The sequence below is a fragment of the Microtus oregoni genome, unplaced genomic scaffold, assembly GCF_018167655.1.
Source record: "Microtus oregoni isolate MIOR12 unplaced genomic scaffold, Mior012 000063F_ref0000156, whole genome shotgun sequence".
Lineage (NCBI taxonomy): Eukaryota > Metazoa > Chordata > Mammalia > Rodentia > Cricetidae > Microtus > Microtus oregoni.
This window is the reverse complement of record NW_024543873.1, coordinates 958,665-983,177: the sequence shown is the minus strand read 5'-3', so window position 1 is coordinate 983,177 and position 24,513 is coordinate 958,665. Positions and strand designations below refer to the sequence as shown.

The following is a 24,513-nucleotide window of genomic DNA, read 5'->3' as shown; positions in this document are numbered from 1 at the left end:
TTTTTTTTAGAAAATGCCTCCACAAGATCAGGCTATAGGCAAACCTGAAGATCATTTTCTTTTTTTTTTTTAATTTATTTATTTATTAAGGATTTCTGCCTCGTCCCCACAACCGCTTCCCATTTTCCTCCCCCTCCCCATAATACATTTTTTACTTCCATTTTAAAGTTAAGGCATTCGTAAAGTATATAGGTTGGTTTAATTCATCAGTCCCTTCCACAATCCAATGTCTCTCAGAAACTGTTTTCTGTTCATTAGCATTCAAAAATTTGAAATTAACTAAGTGCCATATAAGGTCCAAATTCCCTGTCCCATCCTTATGTGACTTACTCTCTTTATTGCATTACTTCTCTCTTTAAGGACTTTAATTTGAAACTATCTATTGTTTATGACTGTCTATATCCTTCTTCCCTTTCTCTTAGGCCTATGCAAATTGTTAAACATATTCTAACCTATCGAGAGTCTTTTCCATCTGAACCCATTTTACTGTGTATCTGTAACCTCTTCCATCTGTATGAGCAAAATCTTAAACTGCTAAGCAGCTTAGATCATGGTGTGGTGGCAGCTCAAGCCCACAGGCAGTGGTCAGAGGACGTGTGTGTCTCCATACTGCAGCCCGCATGAGAGAGGACATGACTAGGAAGCTGCATTTGGTATTATTTTGTGTGTGTTTGGAATACTTTTCTCTGGCCTTATGTAGATATACGTGTCTGGACATCGGGCACCATATGTAGATGGACTTTTCTTTGGGCCACCAACTTACAAAAAATGACACAGATACCTATTATTAATTATAAAAGTTTGGCCTTAGCTTAGACTTGTTTCTAACTAGTTCTTATACCTTAAATGAACCCATATTTTAAAATCTGCATTCTTTTATGTGTCTCAGTTACCTTTACTCTGTGCTCCTCATCCTGCTTCCTCTCATCTGGCTGGCAACTCTGTTTTTCTACTTTGCAGAGCTCTCTATGTCTAGAAGTTCCTGCTATATCTCCTGCTTAACTATTGGCCATTTAGCTTTTTATTAAACCAATCATAATGGCACATCTTCATAAGGTGTAAAGGAGTATTCTGCAACAAGGTACAAAGCGTTTCTATTGAATGCTTCTTTTAAACTATCTCATATGACTATTTGGAGTCGTGCAATACCGAGAGTACATACACATAACCAATGCCACAAGACAGGTAAATGAATCGCAGGCTATCATTACGCCCCTGATCTCAACACTGTCTTCATAATAAGACTCTTATCAATGCCTACATAATAGAACAGGGAGGGATCTGTGGAAAGATTGCTGGAAATATGCATTTTAAAAGGTTTCATAGTAGATGAGAGTCATCTTTTCCCTTACGTGTGACCCACAGCTCTCTCTGCTCCCAGAACTTGACTGAGACCACACTGGGTAAACTGAGGGAGGGATAGAGCAACTCGGCCATCTTCAGCTTTCCAGTTTCTCCCTCCATCTGGTAATACTTAGATGGAAAATAAATATAATTTAAGCTCAACACAGCATGCCACAGGGCCTGCCTCCCAAGGCCACAGACCAGACTCAAGGCCAATCCTGAATGAGGCTAGAGAACCAGGCCTCCACTTTCTCAAAGCTTAGCATGAAGTAGGTGATCACAGTGGGTTTGCTGAAGGGCAAGGTGCTGTGTTATCTGTAAAGGGGTTCTCCAGGAATTTCTTTTTGCCCTAGTGGTGATGGGAACCAGTTCCTTATTCTGGAGAAGCATCACTCCCGAGGTACACAAACAGCTGTCTGCTATATAGGAGCATTTATAAAACAGGTTATTTTAAACTTTAATTTTATGAGTATGGATGTCTTGCCTGCATGTATGCCTGTATACAACATATGTACCTGGTACCCGGAGAGGCCACAAGAGGGCGTCAGACAACCTGGAGCTAATTACAGATAGTTGTGAGCTGTCATGTGTAGTGTAATTTATTTTAAACCGCCACAAAGAGAAGTCACACCATGCAACAGGGCTCACATGGGAGGAGAGAGAAGGGCCAGAAAAGGGGCCAGAGAGGGGGACAGAGAGGTTGGCAGAGACCGGTCCCTGGATACAAGAGTGGCAGAAAATGAAGAAAGAGAGGCAGAGAAATAGAGGGGGGGGGAGGGGAGAGAGAGAGAGAGAGAGAGAGAGAGAGAGAGAGAGAGAGAGAGGAGGTGGGAAAGCCCCACCTTTTAAAAGGGAATGTAGTGAATCTGCACAAGGGGTGCTCTTAGTGGCTGCAGCTGAGGACGTACCCTGTCAGGCCCCAAGGGCAAGCCAGATGTCTGAATACTAACAATGTGGGTCCTGGAACTTGAACCATGGTCGTCTGGAAGAGGTCCTTCTGTGTCATCTCTCCAGCTTCAGGAAACAGGTTTTTAAATCTCATTAGTTGAGTTGAAAGGTAGTGCACTTCTGAAGACTGGGCAAGGCCTTTGATCCAATCCCCATTGGCAATAAAAATCTCCTCCATAAAATTCTCCTTAAATATTGCTATGTGATTTGTTTTGACATTAGAATACTGTCTAATTTATTGACCAAACCTTTCTATGTCTGTTTGTAGGATTGGTTGAAGACAAGGAGCACCAAGTATAAGGAAAACCAGAAGCCATTGTGCTTAAGTTTGTGCCACCTAGTACCCAGAATAAGCCTGGTACCCAGATTAAGCCTCCATGGAGAATCAGGAACAGCTCTACACTTCCGTCCTTACCTGAGACCACATCAGGACAGATTCTTCTGGACTCACCAACAGCTGGATCATGGGAAAAACTGGATTACACAGACCAAAAGGACTTACTCATCAAGAACAATGAAAACATTTGCGGTTCAATACACCTGGGAATAATGCTCTCACAAGGCATAATCAAAAATGAAAGCATTTGAGCCTAGGAAGAGACTTTCAAAAGACACATGGAGTTCTACCCTATCCTCAGAGAGAAGAGGTCATCCCCAGAGGCCAAATCTTCCCTTACAAACTTTCACAGAAGCTGCCAGGAGCCACAATTCAGGAGTGTTATTCATTCATGGACAGAAAGCCAATGGGTCAGGAGTAAAGATGATCATGAAAGGTGTGCAGATATGCAACTGGTTGTGTCTCAGCTATAGAAACATAAGCATAAAATGAAAACTTGCCACCTATTTCTGAAATGAGGACAGGAAGGCTGGATTCCAGGCGAGCTATCAAAATAGGTACAAAGAGAAATGCTGAGCCCAAGGTCAAAGTTGGGTCAAGATCAAATCAGAGGCTATCTGAGACCCATTGGTTTACCAGATATGTAACTTAAGGTGACTAAGTGGGTGCTGGGATTGACATTCACTGTAGTATAAACTAGAAAAGTAAGAATTCATAGTCGACAAGTAGTGCTGGGGGCTGTGGATGGCTGAGTAAAGATACTTTGCCCAAGTCAATCCAAGGTGATCAGTCCAAGGCTTGCAAAGACGAGGATGCACAGCAGACATGGAGAGTGTTCAGCTATGTGGGACATCTGAACAGACCATGTGTGAGCTTTGCCATATTTGGACCAGGCAGATACAAAATCAGAAGTGCAGAGTCCTGGCCCAGTCTCAGAGAACTCAGGAAAGATGGTAGAGAGCTTGGTCATCTGTCAAGATGCCTGTAGGCACTGAGAATTCTGGGTGTCTGGAAGCAGGTTCCCCACTCCATGACCTCAGGAAAGCAGGGAAATAAAAACACATCATATGATAAAAATGGAGGAAAGTTCCAGTGAGTCTGAGGTGATACTCATGGCTGCTTAGACGGGGCTGTGAGGGAGAGCATGGGGAGCGGGACACGTCATGTGAGAGAGGGAGGGAGGGAGAGAGAGAGAGAGAGAGAGAGAGAGAGAGAGAGAATGCTGAGAATGTCCAGGAGTAGGGTGGAGAAAGGGCTGCACCCTGATGGAGTGAAGGGAGGTAAGGAAAGTGGCAGGAGGCAGGGGGAGACAAATGGGAAGCGTCAGCATTTCAATGTCAGGGATTCTACAGGATCAGAAGCTCTTTGACACTGCTGCAGGTGCTCTTGTCCTTGCAGGAGAGGTTAGGTACTTAAAGACTCACATAGGGACATAAGAAAAACCCTAACAGTGGGTGAAGAGGTGCTTAGGGCCATAGTTCAAAGAGCAGGCACAGGTAGCATTGGCTACTTGGCTTCAGAGCAATTGGCTGAAGTGAGCCAAGGACTGAAAAAGAATGTTCCAGTCCCAAGACCAGGAACAAGAATGTCAGACACAGCAGGCTCACCATGAGTCCTGCAAGTTTGTTGGCCTTGGAGACCTTGGGCATGGGACCTGAACTTCTTTGGGCACCCATCAAATGCTGAAGGGAATGAAAAAGCTTCTAGAAGGCTTCTTGGCAAACTAAACCTGAACTCTTAATTTTTTCATTAAATAATGTATGATTGTTTGATACCGTGGGATCTAGAACACCTTCGGTGCCTTATTGTTTCCTTTAAAGAATGCGCATGAGTATTTTGTCTACATATATGTTCATCATACCTGTAGGCATTGCCCATGTATACAGTGTCCATAGAGGCCAGAAGAGGGCACCAGATTTTTGTGGTCCTCCTGAAGTTACAGACAGTTCTGTGCTGACGTATGTGTACAGGGGAACTGAATCCAAGACCTCTATAAGAGCGGCAAGTGCTTTCAAACTGGAACCATCTCTCCAGGCTCAGCATCTTCAGCGTTTTTGAATAGTTAATCAATATTTAATGTTATAATTGTCCATGCTGAGCATGTTGATTTATATAAATTTGTACTTCAAAAAGGCAGAAAAATGTATAGGCTTATAGATTTTCAGAAACATTTTAGACTGTTATTTAAATATAATTTAATATCATGTGTCAATAATATTTTAAAGTCTCGTGATAAATCATGAAATTTAAATGTCCACACAAATATTCTCATTAAGTATACCAATACTTCATAGTTCTCCAAACACCATAACTATAAATTATCCTTATCTCAGTTAAGACTTTTTAAAATAATTTCTTAAACTTCCTTACATGAATATGTTGTATGTTGGAAAGCGCTAGCTCATTTTTGACTTTTCAAATTAGCATACAATTATTACACACAATAACAGATTTCATTATGACAATTTCATAGATAAAAATGTATTTTGATCATACTCATTGCCCAGTTACCACTTCTTGTTCTGTCTTAACTGGTCCATTCCTCTTCCCAGCTAGTCTCCCTCCACATTCATGCATTTTGTGGTATGTGTCAGTGAGTTAAGTAGGATTACTTACGTTTGCATGGTTGATCGATTATGGGTGCATAGACAATTTGACAGTGGCTATTTAAAGAAAAAAATGCTTATTTCCCCTCCCCCACAACCTTAAACGAAGAAATGGGTAAGGCCTTGTGAGCCTGTCACCCTTCCAATCTATCTTAACTCCAGGTCAAAGATTATGTAGTGATATTTTTAAATAAAAACTCAGTGTCAGAGGCAGTGCTGATTCTGACAGGCATGCACTGGTCAGGTCGTATTCTTGAAATCATTAATTCGGTTTATAGGCCTGGTTCTTCTGGAGTTCCTTCTGCAAATGCCAAAGGAATTGGCCATCCAGGCTACACTGTTGCCACCCCTTACAATGTGTCTCTTCTCCTATCAGAGGGGCTGCTCTACCATACTCTCAGTCCCCCAGCCTCTACCAGATGTCCAAGTACCCAGTGAGCAGTATCCACCCCCAGCAGAGCCCTCATGCCCTGCAAAGGACATAGCATACCCAATTGCTGTACGCAGCACCCCTCATGCTACCCACCACACTACGGTGGGACAACCTAATGGCATGCCAGCTGCATTTTACCCTGCTCCCATCCGTCATCCTAGACCCAAGAGGGTCACAAATGGGCATGGCTGCTGCAACCACAGTGGACTTGCCAGCACAGTGCTCGTTGTACAACTCCTATTGCCCCTCATCAATCACTGCCCCCCACATTCCAGGCCCCAACTGGTGCCGCAGGCCTTGTGCCTCCAGCCAGAACTTTCTGCTCAATGCTTGGATCTAAACCCAACTGTGTCCCAGCCCAGCAGGTCCCCCAGCCCAATAGTCTCCAACTAATGCCATGGGTTGGTCTTAAAACAAATTCTGCCTTGTGGACTGTCTGACAAATCTTTTTTTTTAGCTAACTCTAAAGATTAAAAGGGAGTATTAATCTATTCTGAATCATATCTAGTTGAATGCATGTTTATAAAAACCAACCTTTCTCAATCTACCTCCAAGGACTGACACAAAACCCAGAGGACTGGACCATGTTCTACAACCTGCAAGGCTCAGGTACGATTCTAATACACGCTGAGTAACAAAGATACATGTGAATGCACTCCTGAAGTGACTAGAATCCTGGAGAAGATTCTTGGGTGATGAGAATTGCTGCTGAGGCATGTGGACTTGTATGTTTCAGTGACCTGTAAGTGCTAAAGAAGCATTTACTGAACCTAGAGGGAGCTGCAGGGATTGGGAGGAGCGCAAGTCTGTACCAGTTCCATAGCAGCCGCAGGAAGATTGGAGTCCCTCTCCTCCATTTCCACTTGGGTATGGTATGGGGGCCAGGTTCTTCTGAAGACATATCAGGAAAGACAAGAGCTGGGTGGCTGGTATGGCTTGGAGGAAGGGTGGTCTACGTGTCAGCAGAGCAGGGTCACTACTCTCTTCATTTCACTACATGTTTTACAGGCTGTCCTATGCATCTCTTCAGATAGCTGGGGAAGTCCAGTGTAAAACTAAACTGTCTTTCTAGGAGGGAGGATGTCAAATAGAAGCAGCCACACTGACGCGGTGATGGGGAAGCCTTGCTAACCAACTATCTTTAAGAGGTGGGACCAAGTTAGGGTGTGGCTTTCTGGGACCTGGAGAAAAACGGGCTCATGGCCCAGGTATGCTCTGTCTGTGGTTCCCTCGCCACACAGATGAGCTTGGACTTCTCGTTCTGGTTTCATGAGTTTTCCCCTTATAATAAATAAAAATGTAATTGTTTATCTTTAAGCTAGACTGGTTATTTCCTGAATCAAGTTAGCTTCTACAAAGCAACATTATCTTTTGCTTTATTTAACTTGGAGAATTGTGCCCCATCCCTGAGAAATGCTGAGACAGCTGAAAACACACAGGCACTACCATCACCCCACAAAGAGGCACAGAGAGGTCAGTTGTGTGCTGTGGAGAATGTTGTATATTTAAGACTGGTTAAAAGTCTGAATTTTAAATTAGTTCCTCATATGTCTTGCAGAGAGACATGGTGGTGGTTATGACTGAAAATACAGAAGCAACACAGCTTGTCCTGAGGTCATCTACCTGATGGTGACCTGTCCTCTGTGACTAGCTGGGGTGAGGCCAAGGAAGCCTGCATATGTGGCCTATGGGCCTCTTCTGCCACCTTTCCCTATAGCTGAAGGCACTCAGCACCAAGTGAATATGGAGAACAGAAAGGGCCAGGCAGAACTGGAATGCACTTGCCTGGCAGGATCTGCTATGGGGAAGATTTTGAGAGTGTAATCTATGTATGAACATAAGAAATCAAGAGGTTCTTTTTGCCTAGATAGGCCCAATTTTAATCTCTGAGATTATTTCTGTTTAGTGTGGGGTCAGAAGGGCAGGATATGATGATACTCTGGTGTAAAATGAATTCTAATAGGTCTTAATAATAAAAGTCCAGAGTCAGATATTAGGGAAAATGCTGAGATCAGAGAGACTAAGGAGAAAAGCACAGCCACCTTACCTATTCCACTTCCCAGCCAGAAAGAAACTGAGTTCCCACTTCCTCTCTCAGACCAGCCATATAACGTCCTGTCTGTCTGTACAGAGCTCTAGATCTCGATGGTTAGCTAGAGGCTAGCTCTGCCCCTCTGTTCTTCAGGCAAGCTTTATTTGTGCAAACAAGATATCTCCACATTCTGCAGTCTGTCAAATGGGGATGTGGCTTCTTTGGGTTAACCCCATTGAAGTGATGAGGGCTTTAGTTGAAAGGGGATTCTGTGCTTGTCTCCGAAAATTGGGTCAGGACATCCACCTGGTGTAGAAGTCACCTCGTTAAGGGTCAACTTGGCTAGAGGGTGGGTTGCCTGAATACTGAGCCTTTGGAAACCTTATTTTTATAGTAATGCTACCCGTAATTCTTTTTAGCAGTTTATTATTTTAAAAATTTAGAAAGAAATCTACATGTAAATTAAAGATTCCTCATTCCTAATATCCATGGACATAGAATGAGAAAGCACACAGCACTGAGACGGAAACGTTAGTGTAGTCACAAACTTGTACCTGATCTGGACTTCATGTTGGCATCCCCATCCTTGAGATACAGAAGGTTTAATAGTTACGCAATTCAACCTCAAAGAGAAAAAGAGGGTTTGTGGAGGAGTTGCTTTTTTTGTTTTTTGGGTTTTTTTGGGGGGGGTCCCTCTAGGACAGGCCTTCGCACCCCCACTTGATTTGTTTTGCACTCTTGTGGTTGGTTGTTCTGAAAACAGGAACAAAAACAGGAACAATCTGTTGTTTTCAGCAATGTTTCTAAGGATATTTACCCCTAAGCTATGTGAGTTCCAGTGATGAGCTTCCTGTTTTTGCTGGCTCAGCCTCCCCTGCCGAGGGCTGTATATACTGTGTGAGAAAGTGGAATAAAGGCTTGTCTGCAGAACCTGAATTTGTGCTGTGTGTTAATCCTGCCGTCCCTTGCTCAGAGAACTACAGTTGCCCTGCTGGCGTGGCAAAGTAGAGGTTCCACCGGGATCTGAGAAAAAATGGGTAGCGGAAGGCTTGTCCTAGGCCAGTAAGGACAGATTGGGGTAAAATGGGATCCACAAACAGTAAGAGAGAACTGGTATATCAGATATCTAAATTGTTAGAGCAACAAGGAACCGCAGTCAAACAGAGAACTATAGAGGATTGACAAGTGGAGGTTTGAACATCTCCTATTGGAAACAGGTGAAGAGACTTGCAGAAATGACTGAAAAAGGAGGGTGCCGATAGTGTCCCTATATCTACCTTTTCACTATGGATGCCCTGCTTACTGATAAAGTGAAAGTAAGACAGGAAGTTGCCATGGCTAAAGAAATACTTGACGAAATACAGGAGTAGGAGACTGTATTTCAACCTATGCGTAGGAGTTGCATAGGGACCGAAAGGAAGAGTCGGGGAACCAGGGGGATCTTTGGAATCTGGCTTAGGACCAAGGCTAGCACCAAAGTCTGCATGCTTTCAGGTGCAAAACCAGACAGCAATAATCTCTGAGTCAAAAAATGGGGAAGACAACCACAGCTCTAGTGCAGAAGATAGTTTATCTGATGAGGAAGCACAGCTAATGCAGGAAATTAAAGTACTTCAGAAAAGGCTGAATCGCTGTAAGGAAAAGGATTCCTTATGTATGCCATCAGCCCTGCCTGCTTATAATGGGAATTGGGGAAGGAGGGAGTCCCATTGGGGACTGAGAGATACATGGGAGATTAAAGAGGGCTCAAGAAGAAGGGAAGGTGTCTGTTTTCAGCTTCAGCACACAGTTCTCCAGTCATAGAGGTACCTGATCCAAACAATCCAGGACAGATACTGAGACAACATGTGGCCTTGAGCTTTAAGGAGATGAAGCAATTGAAAGAGACCGTGGTGGCAGGTGGTGCTCAGGCCCCCTTTACTCCTGCCATAGTAGAATCTTTTGCAGCATTTTAATCTTATACCTAGTGATTGGCAGTAGCTATGCCGTACGGTGCAGTACTATCTGGAGGAGATTACTTATTGTGGAGGGGAGAGTATCACGAAAATTGTTTACAAATGGCTAGGTTAAATGCTCAAGCAGGACAGGCACAGAACAACCTAGAAATGCTAACTGGAGCAGGAGCTTATGCTGAGTTGGCCAATCAAATTTTGCTTGATCCTGCCATATATCTCCAAATGGCTGCTGTGGCTACCAAAGCTTGGAAAGCCCTGCCAAACAAGGCTGCAGGGGACCAGCTGTCAAAAGTTTTACAAGGGCCTTCAGAACCATTTCAGGACCATGCAGATAGGCTATTGCAGTTGGCAGGGAAATTGTTTGGTGATGTGACAACAGCTATGCCCATAGTTAAGCAGCTGGCATTTGAGAATGCAAATAAATACTGTAAGGAAGGCTTGCAGCCACATAAAGCAAAAAGCTTAAATGAATACATCCAGATCAGCTGAGATATTGATGGGCACTTCACTCAGGGCCAGGTAACTGCCGCTGCCATCAGGCCTAGGAAAAGACCCCGGACAACTGGAGATAAAACCTGCTTTAACTTTGGTGCCCCTGGACATTTTAAAAAGGAATGTCCACAGCTCACTCAGGGAGCTACTGCCAGACCAGGAAAGTGCCCAAGATGTAAAAGGGGGGCACAATGGGCAAATGATTGCAGATCTAAGACAGATATAGATAGAAGGCTTCTGCCAGTCCAAGGCCAACAGCACGGAAACTGGTGGAGGGCCCCGCTCCAGGGCCCCAGAACCTCAGTGTATGGAGCAATGACACCAGGAGTCAGGGGGTCCCACCCTGGCAGTAGCTGTATCCAGTTTGTTCCACAGGACAATCCTTTTGCATTGCAGACCTTGCCCGCGACATCCCAGGAAGTGCAGGACTGGACCTCAGTACCTCTGCCCGAGCAGTCTTAACAGCCCAAATGGGGGTTCAAGCTTTACCCACTAACATTTTTGGACCACTCTCTAGAGGGACCTTGGGGCTTATTTTAGGAAGAAGCAGTACCATCTTGAGGGGAATTCAAATTATCCTGGGGTTGTTGATACACTTTATCAAGGACAAAAAAAAAATTATGACATTGGTTACTCAAGGAATTACAGTAATTCCTCAGAGGGATCATATTGCCCAACTGGTCTCGGTACCCCTAGTTAACACCTCCAACCCTGCATCCAGGTCCAGTGAGGGTACTAAGGGTTTTGGGTCATCTGGCACTGCAGCCTTTTGGGTAGCTCATATGAAGGAAAGGCTACGATTGGACTTGACTATTGATGGGAAGTCATTTAATGGGATTTTAGACTCTGGAGCTGATGTCTCCATCCTGTCCTTACAATCCTGGCCTAAGAAATGGCCATTAGAAAGTAGTACTGCCACCCTACAAGGAATAGGTCAAGCAAGTCTCAAGAAGAGTGCAAAAATATTAAAATGGCAGGATAATGAAAGCCATGAGGGTTACTTTCAGCCATATGTCCTACCAGGACTCCCTGTTAATCTCTGGGGAAGAGATGTCCTGAGTGAGATGGGAGCTGTCTTGACCCCTCAGCCCACTCCACAACCCCCAGCAGCCCAAATCATGCAGCAACTGGGATGGAGACCAGGGCAGGGCATGAAAAAAATCTGCAGAGCCAGTCGCTACCAGTAACACCAAATAAAAAAAATTCCCAGACTGCTGGGAGACTAAAGTGGTCTAGGCCATTTTTAGTTAGGGTCATTTTTCCCAAGCCTGCCCCAATTCCTATAACTTGGAAATCTGATGATCCAGTTTGGGTGGAGCAGTGGCCCTTGACTCAAGGGAAATTGCAGGCTGCTCATGTCTTGGTCGAAGATCAGCTGCAGGCTGGGCACATTGTCCCCTCCACTTCCCCTTGGAATACACCCATTTTTATTGTTAAAAAGAAATCTGGAAGATGGAAACTGTTACAGGACCTCCAGACTCTTAATGAGGTGATGCAGCCTATGAGTTCTCTTCAGCAGGAATTGCCCTTCCCTTCAGCCATACCTCAGGGTTGGCATATAATTATAGTTGATTTATTGCCTTCATTTTTCTTTTAGCCTCCCTTCAGTTAATTTTAAGAAACCAGCTTTGCGATTCCATTGGATTGTACTCCCACAGGGAATGGCAAATAGTCCTCCAATTTTGCCCCTATGGGAGTCTTTTGACAGGATGGACCTGTTTTATGGGTACACATGCCTGCCTCTCCAGCGAGGGTAGTCACCCCATACTATGAAGCTATATTAAAATTGCTTTGGAAAGCTAAGGAGGTTGCTGCCTAGACATTTGGGAAGTACCCTGACAAGATTATAACACCTTATACCAAAGACCAGCTAGTACATTTACAGCAGTACCATGATTAGTGGACCCTTTTTCCCACCTCCTTTTCCAGAAGTTTTGATTCTCATTATCCTCAGCATCTATTAATGGTCCTATTCAAAAATCATCCCATTATATTCCCCTGAGTGATTAAAGGATCTCCCATACCCTCAGCTCGTGCTGTCTTTACAGATGCTTCCCCTAAAGGTAATGCAGTAGTGGTTTCTGGAGGAAAAGTATGGAAGCGTCCTGTGAAGGATGTATCAGCCCAAGCTGCAGAGGTAACAGCCTGCCTCCTTGCACTCCAGCTCGTCCCTGGGGAACCTGTAAATTTGTATACTGATAGTGTGTATATGGCCCACATCTTTAAACCATTGGAGACCTCTGCATATATATCACCTACCTCTAAGGTCCATCATTTGCTCAGCTGCATTCAGCATTTGATTTAGCAGCAGACTGAGCCTTTGTTTGTCGGACATATCCGCAGTCATACCGGCTGCCTGGGCCATTGTCAGCAGGTAATGATTTAACTGATAAACATATACATGTTTGCTTTACTTTCAACCGCGCCCAAGAAATACATGATAAATTTCACCTTAATGCACGCTGCCTTCGACATCATACTCGATGCACGCGAGAAGTAGCACAAGCCATTACATCATCTTGTCCTCAGTGTGCTCCTTTCCTAAGCAACCCCAATTTAGGAGTTAACCCATGAGGATTACGACCAAATCAGTTATGGCAGATGGATGTTACACACCTGCCTGCTGCAGGGAAACTTAAGTTTGTCCATGTATCAGTAGACGCCTTTTCAGGAGTAATTTTCGCATCCTTGCATTCGGGATAATGAGCAACAGATACTATTGCACACTGCCTATCTGCTTTTGCCTATATGGGCAAACCTGAGGTTATTAAGACAGATAATGGCCCAGCATATATCAGGAAAAAAAATTATCCTTTTGTTCATTCTATGAAATTTCCTATAAAACAGGCATCCCATATAACCCAATGGATCAAGCAATTGTTGAACGAGCCAATCAGACCCTCAAGCAATATTTTCAAAAAATAAAAAGGGAGGAATTAATATTCTCCCCAGCAACTCAAATATCCACCATTCTCTTTATTTTAAATTTTTTGACTGTGGATGCTGAAGGGCGCTTGTCTATGGAGCACCATACACAAGTTAGGGCTCAGAGCCTAAGATGGGTTTGTTGGAAAGATCTGCAAGCAGGAACATGGATGGAACCAACCCCCCTGTTGGCAAAGGTGAGGGGGGCTCTATGTGTTTTTCCTCCAGGAGTGGATAAACCAATTTGGGTTCCAGAGCAGTGTGTACAGCCAGTGACCCAGGATGAGGACCTCGACGCTCTTTCTGCTTCAGGTGATGACTCTGGTAACAACAACAGAATCATGGGTGATTGGGAGTTTGGTGAGAAACCCCCAACTTTTAATGCCAGTTAGTAAAAATAGCCCCCTCTTTCCTTCACTTTTTGCTGGCAACATAACAGTGGGGACAGCTTCAGCCCAAGTTGATCCTGAACAGGGAAACAGTACAGCTGCCTTTCCATTAATGGATGCTCTTTGTCTTATTTTTTATTATTATTATTTATTTATTAAAGATTTCTGCCTCCTCCCCGCCACCACCTCCCATTTCCCTTCCCCTCCCCCAGTCAACTCCCCCTCCTCCATCAGCCCAAAGAGCAGTCAGGGTTCCCTGACCTGTGGGAAGTCCAAGGACCACCCACCTCCTTGCAGATCTAGTAAGGTGAGCATCCAAACAGCCTAGGCTCCCACAAAGCCAGTACATGCAGTAGGATCAAAACCCAGTGCCATTGTTCTTGACTTCTCAGCAGTCCTCATTGTCCGCTATGTTCAGAGAGTCCGGTTTTATCCCATGCTTTTTCAGACCCAGTCCACCTGGCCTTGGTGAGTTCCCGATATAACATCCCCATTGTCTCAATGTGTGGGTACACCCCTCGCGGTCCTGAGTTCCTTGCTCGTGCTCTCTCTCCTTCTGCTCCTGATTTGGACCTTGAGATTTCAGTCCAGTGCTCCAATGTGGATCTCTGTCTCTATATCCTTTCATCGCCTGATAAAGGTTAATATTCATGAGGATGCCTATATGTTTTTCTTTGGGTTCACCTTCTTATTTAGCTTCTCTAGGATCACGAATAATAGGCTCAATGTCCTTTATTTATGGCTAAAAACCAATTATGACTAAGTACATCCCATGTTCCTCTTTTTGGATCTGGCTTACCTCACTCAGGATAGTGTTTTCTATTTCCATCCATTTGCATGCAAAATTCAAGAAGTCATTGTTTTTTACTGCTGAGTAGTACTCTAGCGTGTATATATTCCATACTTTCTTCATCCATTCTTCCATTGAAGGGCATCTAGGTTGTTTCCACTCTTTGTCTTATTAATCTTAGTAACCTGTCATTGGTGAAGGAGTCCTCCTTTCATCATGGATGTTTATTATTCCATAATGCTTCTATTGCAGAATTTACTAATAATCATATTCATAGTAGGGTGAGAGAATTTAGAAAATACTGCATCCCATCCTGAAAGAGGATTTTAAAACAAATATAACATATATCTATGGTCCCAAGCCTGCTCCTTGGTGTTGGGATGCTGATGGAGATTTTAATCTCCACCCCACAGTTATGTGGAGAAAATGTATCACTCCAGAGCCTGATTTGTTAAAAGGAAGGAAAGACATGTGGTGGTATGGCCATAGGCCCACAATGAAAAATTCCACCTTTTCCAGGTATTAGTAATTGTTTTTAATGCCGCTCCCAGTTTTAACCAAACAGATCTTTTTGAAACCTCTCTAAAGATAAATTATACTGCTGGATGCAATATGACATTTTGATCCTCTGCTTGTGTTCTTACCCCATTTTTCTTTGTATTGTGGAATGGCACTTTGGAGGGTGATATTCTTAATTGTTCTTCCAGGATCTGCAAGCTGGGTAATTGCTGGGACAGTTCTGATGGAGCTTTGATCGTTCAAGTGTCTGCTGTGATTCCTCTGCCAGTGCCTCAAGAACATCAGGAGACCATCCTTTATCAACAGCGGTGAGACTTTGGGATAACAGCTACAATTGTTCTTGCTATTGCTGTTGCTACCACTGTGGCTACAGTTGCTAGAGTTGCCACTTCTCAGATGGCTGTGACTGCAGAGACTGTGGATCAGCTGTCTGGAAGGGTTAGCAAGGCCCTGCAGACACAGAATGCTCTGAACTCTCCTATTAGATTTGGACTTTTAAATTTAAATCAACAAACTGCACTTTTGCAGGAACAGGTAGATTCCCTTTGGCTCCTGCAACAAATGTCTTATACATTATACCTGCTAATGTTGTAAATGCTTCTGATATGGTTAAACAGTTAAATGCATATTTGAATGGCCCTTGGAATTCCTCCTTTTTGAATTTTACCCTGCAGACAGCTTATCATATTGTTAGTATTAATAGCACACGGGTCCCTGCTGTGTCTGGATCCAGTCGGTGGACTGCCATGGCCCAGTTGGGTCCAGAAATTGTCCGGAATGCTCTCACTTGTGCTGATATTGTTATTGGGGTTATCTGTTTTTGGATTCTCTGCCACTTTTGCGGCAATCCCACACACAGCACACTTTCACTCAAGAAGTGTTGCTCGGGCTGTCTTTTGGTAATCAGGAAGTGCCACAAGTCTGGTTGCAGATGCTGCAGAAGTCATGAGGGATCCCTACAAAGGGAAACTATCCTAGTATAGAGAGCTCGCCTAAGACAGGGATTAAGGCCTCCCGTAGACGAGCAAGAGTCTCTATCTGGGGGAGTCCTAAGATAGGGGCTCTCATGCTTTTAAAATAAAAAGGGGGGAATTGTTGGGTCCCTTGAGGGCAGGCCTTCACACCCCCCACTTGATCTGTTTTGCACTCTTGTGGTTGGTTGTTCTGAAAACAGGAACAAAAACAGGAACAATCTGTTGTTTTCAGCAATGTTTGTAAGGATATTTACCCCTAAGCTATGTGAATTATGGTGATGAGCTTCCTGCTTTTACTGGCTAAGCCTCACCTGCTGAAGGCTGTATATACTGTGTGAGAAAGTGGATTAAAGGCTTGTCTGCAGAACCTGAATTTGTGCTGTGTGTTAATCCTGCCGTCCCTCGCTCATAAGAACTACAGTTGCGGTGCTGGCATGGCAAAGTTTTTTGTTTGTTTTGTTTTTGTTTGTTTTGGATTTTGGTTTCTTGAGACAGGATTTCTCTGTCGCTTTGGGGCCTGTCCTGGAACTAACTCTTGTAGGCCACCTCCCTAGTGCTGGTAGGAATAAAGGCATGTGCCACCACAGCCCAGTGAGAAAAAGTTTTTAAAAAGTATGTGGGAAGTGTGTGAAATTGATGTAATCAGCAGGAGGTGATGCAATCCTACTATTATTTCTCCTGAGAACTTGGGGCCTGTGGAAATCTAAGCTGAATGCTGGGAGGAAGCTGCTTGTTGGTTCCTGGCTGTTCAGCCCCAAAATAATCACACAGAAACTATATTAATTAAATCACTGTTTTGCCTATAAGCTCTAACTTGTTATTGGCTAACTCTTACATCTTAGTTTAACCCATTTCTAGTAATCTGTGTATTGCCACGAGGCTGTGGCTTACTGGCTAAAGTTTAGGCACTAAAATCAGAACTCTGGCAGTAGTGCCATGGCTTCTCTCTGACTCCGCCTCACAAACCTTCCATTTCAAGGATGGGTATGCCAACATGAAGTACAGATCAGGTACAAGTTAGTGTCTGCACCAACGTTTCTGTCTCTGTGTTATGTACACAGTCCTGGGTTGAAACCATCAGGGTATCAGCTATGAAACCCCCTGCTGAGAGAACTTAACTATTAGGTGAAAATTTGGGCATACAGATAGCAACAAACTGTTGGCATTGTTTCAGTAAACTAAAAAAGAATAAAACGGAACTTGGGACAATAGTCTATCACATTGATGCATAGGCATCCCCAAAATACTGAGATATAGTCTAAGAAAGTGTGCTTTTAATAATATGTGACATTAAGCTGAATTCCTTTAGAAGGTAAGACAGCTAGAAACATGCCTGATACCTGTGAACATGGACATCACTGTTACGAATATATGTTTTTAAAAGTTTATTCTTGTAATGATACGTGTGAGACAGGTATTGATGGCCATGCTGACTAAGCCAGTTAAAAGTTTTAAGTCCAAAATAAAACTAAATCTTAAAAAAACTGATTGTGATAATAATATGAGCCAGGTGGTGGCAGTGCACGCCTTTTATTCCAGCACTCAGGAGGCAGAGGCAGACAAATCTCTGTGAGTTCAAGGCCATCCTGGTCTACAGAGTGAGTTCCAGGACAGGCTCCAAAGCTATACAGAGGAACCTTGTCTCAGAAAACCAAAAAAAAAAAGTTTTAAATCCTTGCTATTGATGGCCAGACCAAGAATGGGCTTGTACCTCTGAAAATTCTCTTGTTATCCAAGCTCAGGGATGCAGCAATTTTTGAAAAGATTTATTATGTATGCAGTGTTCTGTCTATATGCCAGAAGAGGGCACAAGATCTCATTATCGATGGTCGTGAGCCACCATGTGGTTGTTGGGAACTGAACTCAGGACCTCTGGAAGAGCAACCAGTGCTCTGAACTACTGAGCTATCTCTCCAGCCCCAGGATACAGCATTTTAAAAGGCAGAAACCACAAAGACCATAATATACATCAAAGTTAGCTGAGTTAGTTCATTCCAGCAGAGCATAAGTTATTTTGGACATAATTTGCCAATTTTGGTTAATAACACCAGAACTGTGGTTAAAGCCATGGAAATCTCAAATGTGTTGGCAAGGCAGATATGACCACTGTGGGAAAGGAAGTAGAGGGCCAAAAACTGTCTAAGTAGACAAACTAGAGTCAGAACAGGCAGGTGTTCATTACCTTAGTCATTTCAATTCTTTGCTGTCTTCCCTGAGGCTAGGGAGATTTCTTCCTCTGCTGCTGCTCTTGGCAGTTTGAAGTTCTGTGGAGGCTTTGTTGCTGTGTGCTGAACAATATGTAAACTCGCTGACTCTTGAGAAATAAGATCACCATCAGGATCGGGCCAGCTAGGATACACGCATCTTTGTCTCATGATCTGCCTTTGAAGGACATTGATCGCATTGAGTAGCTATTGGCTTACCATTTCCTATTTAGGTAGTGGCTTCTTAAGTGTTCTGCGGAGACAGTATTTCTGGCAGCTTTCAAGGTCCCCAATTCCAGACTAGATTATTGACTACTGAGTTTCTTATGTTTCCTCAGCCTCACATTTAGTGCTTTATTGTGTCTGATTATGTCATCCTGCTATGACAGGAGCTGAAGGAGCAGATTGCATGTTTCTTGGGGGACACGCTACAGTTAGAGGAGACTCATTTTGGGGGAGGTGTAGTAGGAGCCGCGGGGCTGCTTCCCGCCACCCGGCTAGCTTTTCCTGAAATAATTACATGGAAACTCTATTCTTTTAAACACTGTCTAGCCCATATCTGTCGCCTCTTATTAGCTAATTCTCCAGAGTCTGTGTTGTTGTCTCCGTGCCTCTTTACCCCCCCTGCCCCACAGGAACTGGGGGTCACACAACCGGCAGCAACAACTGGCACCCAGCGTAGATGAACCTTTTCCTTTTGCTTGCCTTTTGGGTTCTCCTAATACTCATTTTGGGCATTTTCTTTCTTGTTTGCTGCTCTCACTGCCATTCCCAGAGTGACTCTCCACCAGCCAGGGTCTTGAGTTTACCCCCTTTGGCTGTTTTCGGTGAGTTGAGCCCTTCTTTTGCTTTCCATTTCCTTGCTTTCCCCTGTTTGTCTTCCTGGTTAGGAACTCTCCATCGTGACAGGGTTGATCCTGTTACCTCCACAGAAGTGCTGATCACCCAGGAGGTAGAACCAATAAACGACCCTCCAACTGGTCCTTTTGCCTGGAGACACTGTGTGAGTGTATGGTTGTGGCTTAACAAATCACACAAGTCCCTCACCACAAGCAGCACTCTCCGTTGGGTCTGCAAACACTACTTTCCCCTTCCCATCTGTCCTTGTCCTTGTCTTCATGCGGACTCCCTCCTTCGAGGACTGAGAGCAACTGATGACTTTTGCCCAGGGCCATTCTCTGGGATTATCTGAAGGTTCTCTTGCTTTAATGGGGAGTTCCGACTGCTCTTCAGAGTGTGGACTTTTGGACCTTTTCTATCCACTTCTCTCCCGTAACATCCGGTTATGTGACCACCAGCTAAGAGCCATCAGGGCGGTGGCCAGTCTCTTAATTCATGGAAAGGCTTTGAATGTTCGACTGTGGTTGAATCCCCTTTCCCTTCTGGGATTGGAACGTTCTGGGATTGGAAGTAGATGACTGCTACTTCCACTAGTTTGGCTGAGATGCAGTTGTTCCTGCTCACCCTGTGTCTTCTGGTCATTTTCTTCTTTGCTGCCCCTCCTCACAGGCTCCTCCTGGGGTCCATCATGATTGGTGTCCTGTCCCCAGAGGATGGGGTCTTCCTTCTCCACCAGTGTTGCCACCACTCCCTCCCCCAAGTTGGTAAGAGGTCTGTGAGTTCCATGTGAGGGCTGCTGCCCTGGATCTTGCCTACTCTTTTTGCCTCTACCTGGTCTCCCACACACAATATGCAGAGCCTGGAGCAGAAGCTGCCTTTTCTGGCCATTTTGCTGAGCTATTCCTACAGTTCAAAGCTGAGGTGGCCTGGGCCTCGGGCTGACTCTCCCTACCTGTCTTGGCCCCATTGAGCCCTGGTGTGGCGATTGCACCACCACATGACTTGTCCCTTGACAGCTGCAGGGTAGGAGGGTCCCTGGCTGTGTTGGGCCCATCTCTATCTTCTGAGGACTTAGCTGGTCCCCCTCCTTCCTCAGTCTCTTCCTCCTCTACAATGTCCTCAAAGTCAAAGCTCAAGAAATGCTTTTCCCTCCATTCAGTGGGTGACTCAGTCAGAGGTTCTGTACCAAGCACCCTGCAGTTGCAAGGAGTCACTGACTCTTCCTCCCCAATTAGGCCTTGGAGACCACATCAGACCCTCCAGTCCTAGGTGAAAACAGCAGCTCCCACTCCTTGGTTGTGCTGGGACAGTTGGTAGGGTATTGACTAGTGATGGCACGTCCTCTGGGAGAGATGGACTGAGTCGTTGAGGGAGAACCTTGAAAGATGGAGCAGGAATGGTACAGAGAGAAGAGCTGCTCAGTTTTATGGGGGCTGAAGAAGCTGCCCCTGACCCAGCAAGAGTGGGTCATGGAGAAAAGGCGGCTGGGCTGACCTCAGGGGGAAGAGGGCATCCTCAGTGACAGAAGTGTCACCTAATGCTCAGAAGTGAAGGAAATGAAAAAGGAAGAAGTTGCTTGGAGTTCTTTATACCACCCAAGGCATCCCAGCCATGACTCAGCATTCCCTGTTCTACTGTCACTGATATCTGCACAGCCACTGCCATAGAGATGCCTAACAGGGAGAATATGCTTGTGATTAAGGTAGAAGGCCCTTCAGAGTATATTCTGGAGACAACTAACTGATGTACTTCATGTAAAGGCCTGAGTATCTGACATCCAGGAGTGCCTAAGCTCAGGACTCTGCCTTGCTATCAACCCCATTCTATGACCCTTCCTGTGGCCCCTGGGACCTCCTCCCTCACAAAGGATAACACAGACAGCCTGGCTGAATCATTCAGAGAGTCTGCCCAGCTAGGATCTGCTGCTGGGACCCAGCAAGAGTAACAAACGCTTGTAGCAGGGAGCTTATAGGGGCCTTTCCAACCAGTCATCAGCATCCTCCCCCCCCACCCAGTTCTGCCTCCATTGCTGCTTCCCACTTTGACTCAATGGAACTGCTTCCTCCGAAATTGCCCCCTCACATTCCCATTGAGGAGGAGACCCCAGCAGGGACAGTTTATCCCCTCTCAATCCTCTCCCCTCCCCTCCCCTGGATACTCCAGAAGTAGCTACAGGGTCATTCCTATTCCAGGGGGAATCAGAAGGTGCTGAGGGGGATCAGCCCCTCTCAGGATATCCTTGGTTCCATGGCATGCTCTCTCGACTCAAGGCTGCCCAGGTGGTGCTGGAAGGAGGCACTGGCTCCCTTGGTGTCTTCCTAATATGTCACAGTGAGACAAGATGTGATGAATATGTCCTCACTTTCAACGCCCAGGGCAAGGCCAAGCACCTGTGTTTGTTACAATATGAATGAATGAGGAGGGTCAGTGCCAGATCCAATATCTGTGGTTCTAGTCCATTTTCGATAAGCTTGAGTGCTTCTGAGTGCATCCCATTCCTGTGGAGTCTGGAGGCCCCAGCAATGTTGTCCTTGTCATCTATGAGCTCTCCCAGTGGTAGCAGGGCCAGGAACAGGCTGGGAGCCATGCAGGGGCATGCAAGGGTGACAGATAATCCCTGATTCTTGTTACTTTAAGCAAGTACTCAGACAATGGCCCATGCAGCTTCAAACCGATGACAATTGGGACTCCATGTTAAAGGCTATTCTTGACCCCTCAGTTTTCCTCCAATGGGTCTGATGCAGCAGAGACCCAAGCCCATACAAATTTGAAATTTGTACTTAATGTCACCTTTGACATGCTTACTGGCAGTGGACAATACACTGACCCTGCCTCACAATCCATGATTGGCTTACATCTCTATTTCCAATAAGTGTCTGACCTAGCCTTCAAGGCCCTCAAACTTTGTACACCCGAGGACTGAGGAGGAGAGTCATCTGTCTATGTGTTACTTTCATTGCTTAATAAAGAAACTGCCTTGGCCCTTTGATAGGACAGAAAATTAGGTAGGCAGGGAAGACAGAACAGAATGCTGGGAGAAAGAAGGCAGTGAGACAGACGCTATAGCTCTCCTCTCCAAGATGGACGCAGGTTAAGATCCTTCCTGGTAAGCCATCCCCTCATGGTGCTGCCCAGATTATTAGAAATGGGTTAATCAAGATGTGAGAATTAGCCATTAAGAGGCTAGAGCTAATGGGCCAAGCAGTGTTTAAAAGAATACAGTGGCCTCCCTGCCCAGCCTGCTAGGACGCTGGGACCGAATCCGAACCGGGAGGACAAAGGGGTGGCCGGTAGCTCCTTTGTTCCCATAGCCTGCCCGCAGCGAGCGGGGTGGGCCCTTTGTTCGCGAGCTAACCAAGAAGCGCGGAGTTTCGATCTGGGCACCTCTGGGCACCGAGTGAAACATCATTGTGGAGAAACATCTCTGGGGAGTGACATCACTGGGAAGGTACATCAGTGGGCAAGAAGACCTGATCCTGTAAAAGAAGATCCAAAGGGGAGTATTGGGAGGAAGAGATGGGCAGATGCCAATGCAGGAATTCTCCCAACAATCTGAAAAACAACACGAAACCACCAGAAGCCAGTGACCCCACAACAGGAGGACATGAACACCTTAATCAAGAAGAAGTAGAAAAAAACGGACTTCATGAAAGTGATTGACACCCTTAAACAGCATATAAAAAATGCCCTTATAGAAATGGATGAGAAGTATAATAGAAAGTTCGAGGAATTGAGTAAATCAGTGAATGATACCCTAGGAAACCAAGGAAAAACAATCAAGCAGATAATGGAAACAGTTCATGACTTGAAAACTGAAATGGAGGCAAAGAAGAAAACACAAACAGAGGGCCGACTGGACATGGAAAATCTAGGTAAACGAATAGAGACTACAGAATCAAGTATAACCAGCAGAATACAAGAGATAGAAGAAAGAATCTCAGATTCTGAGGATAACATAGAGAAAATAAACACTCTGATCAAAGAAAACAGCAAGTCCAACAAACTCTCATCACAAAACATTCAGGAAATATGGGACACAATAAAAAGACCAAACCTAAGAATAATTGGAGTAGAAGAAGGAGAAGAAATGCAGCTCAACGGTACAGAAAATATACTTAATAAAATTATAGAAGAAAACTTTCCCAACCTGAAGACAGATGTACCTATGAAGGTTCAAGAAGCATACAGAACACCAAAGAGGCTGGATCAAAAGAAAACATCCCCTCGCCATATAATAATCAAAACACAAAATATACAGAATAAAGAAAGAATATTAAGAGCCGCAAAGGAAAAAGGCCAAGTTACTTATAAAGGTAAACCTATCAGACTTACACCTGACTTCTCTATGGAAACCATGAAAGCCAGAAGGTCCTGGATAGATGTTCTCCAAAAACTAAGAGACCACGGATGCAAGCCCAGACTACTATATCCAGCCAAACTTTCATTCACTATAAATGGAGAAAACAAAATTTTCCAGGAAAAAAACAAATTTAAACAATACGTAGCCACAAAGCCAGCCTTACAGAAAATAATAGAAGGAAAATCACTAACCAAGGAGTCCAACAATGACCACAATAACTCAGATATCTAGAGACTCTTCACCAGTGCAAATCAAAGAAGGAAAACACAAACCCTACTACTAAAAAAGTGACCGGAGTTAACAACCACTGGTCATTAATATCACTTAATATCAATGGGCTCAACTCACCTATAAAAAGGCACAGGCTAAGAGATTGGATAAGAAAACAGGATCCAACATTCTGCTGTCTACAAGAAACACACCTCAACCACAAAGACAGGCACCTACTCAGAGTAAGGGGCTGGGAAAAGGCTTATCAAGCAAATGGACCTAAGAAACAAGCAGGTGTGGCCATACTAATTTCTAACAAAGTTGACTTCAAACTTAAATCAATCAGAAGAAATGGAGAGGGACATTTTATACTCATAACAGGAACAATTCATCAGGAAGGAGTCTCAATCCTGAATATCTATGCCCCTAATATAAAAGCACCCACGTACGTAAAAGAAACATTAGTAAAACTCAAGCCAGTCATCAAACTGCACACGCTAATAGTAGGAACTTCAACACTCCTCTCTCACAAATGGACAGGTCAATCAGACAGAAACCTAACAGGGAAATAAGAGAATTAATGGAGCTAATGAAGCAAATGGACTTAACAGACATCTATAGATTATTCCACCCAAAGAGGAAAGAATATACCTTCTTCTCTGCAGCTCATGGAACCTTCTCTAAAATTGACCACATACTTGGTAACAAAGCTAACTTACACAGTTACAAAAAAATATTAGTAACCACCTGTGTCTTATCAGATCACCATGGATTAAAGTTAGAATTCAACAACAATGCTACCCCCAGAAAGCCTACAAACTCATGGAAACTGAACAGTCAACTACTGAACCATACCTGGATTAAGGAAGAAATAAAGAAAGAAATTAAAGTCTTCCTTGAATTCAATGAAAATAAAGAAACAACATACTCGAACTTATGGGACACTATGAAAGCAGTCCTGAGAGGAAAGTTCATAGCACAAAGTGCCCACCTAAAGAAAACAGAGAAAGCACATATTTGAGACTTAACAGCCCACTTGAAAGCTCTAGAAAAAAAAAAAGAAGCAGACTCACCTAGGAGGAGTAGAAGACTAGAAATAATCAAATTGAGGGCTGAAATCAACAAAATAGAAACACAGAAAACAATCCAAAGAAT

The 24,513-nt window shown here is 44.3% G+C and overlaps 1 pseudogene; it reads left to right on the top strand.

The window, feature by feature from the left end:
- The first annotated feature begins 19,476 nt into the window (after positions 1 to 19,476).
- On the top strand, positions 19,477 to 21,402 carry LOC121439866 (annotated as a pseudogene).
- Positions 21,403 to 24,513: the final 3,111 nt, after the last annotated feature.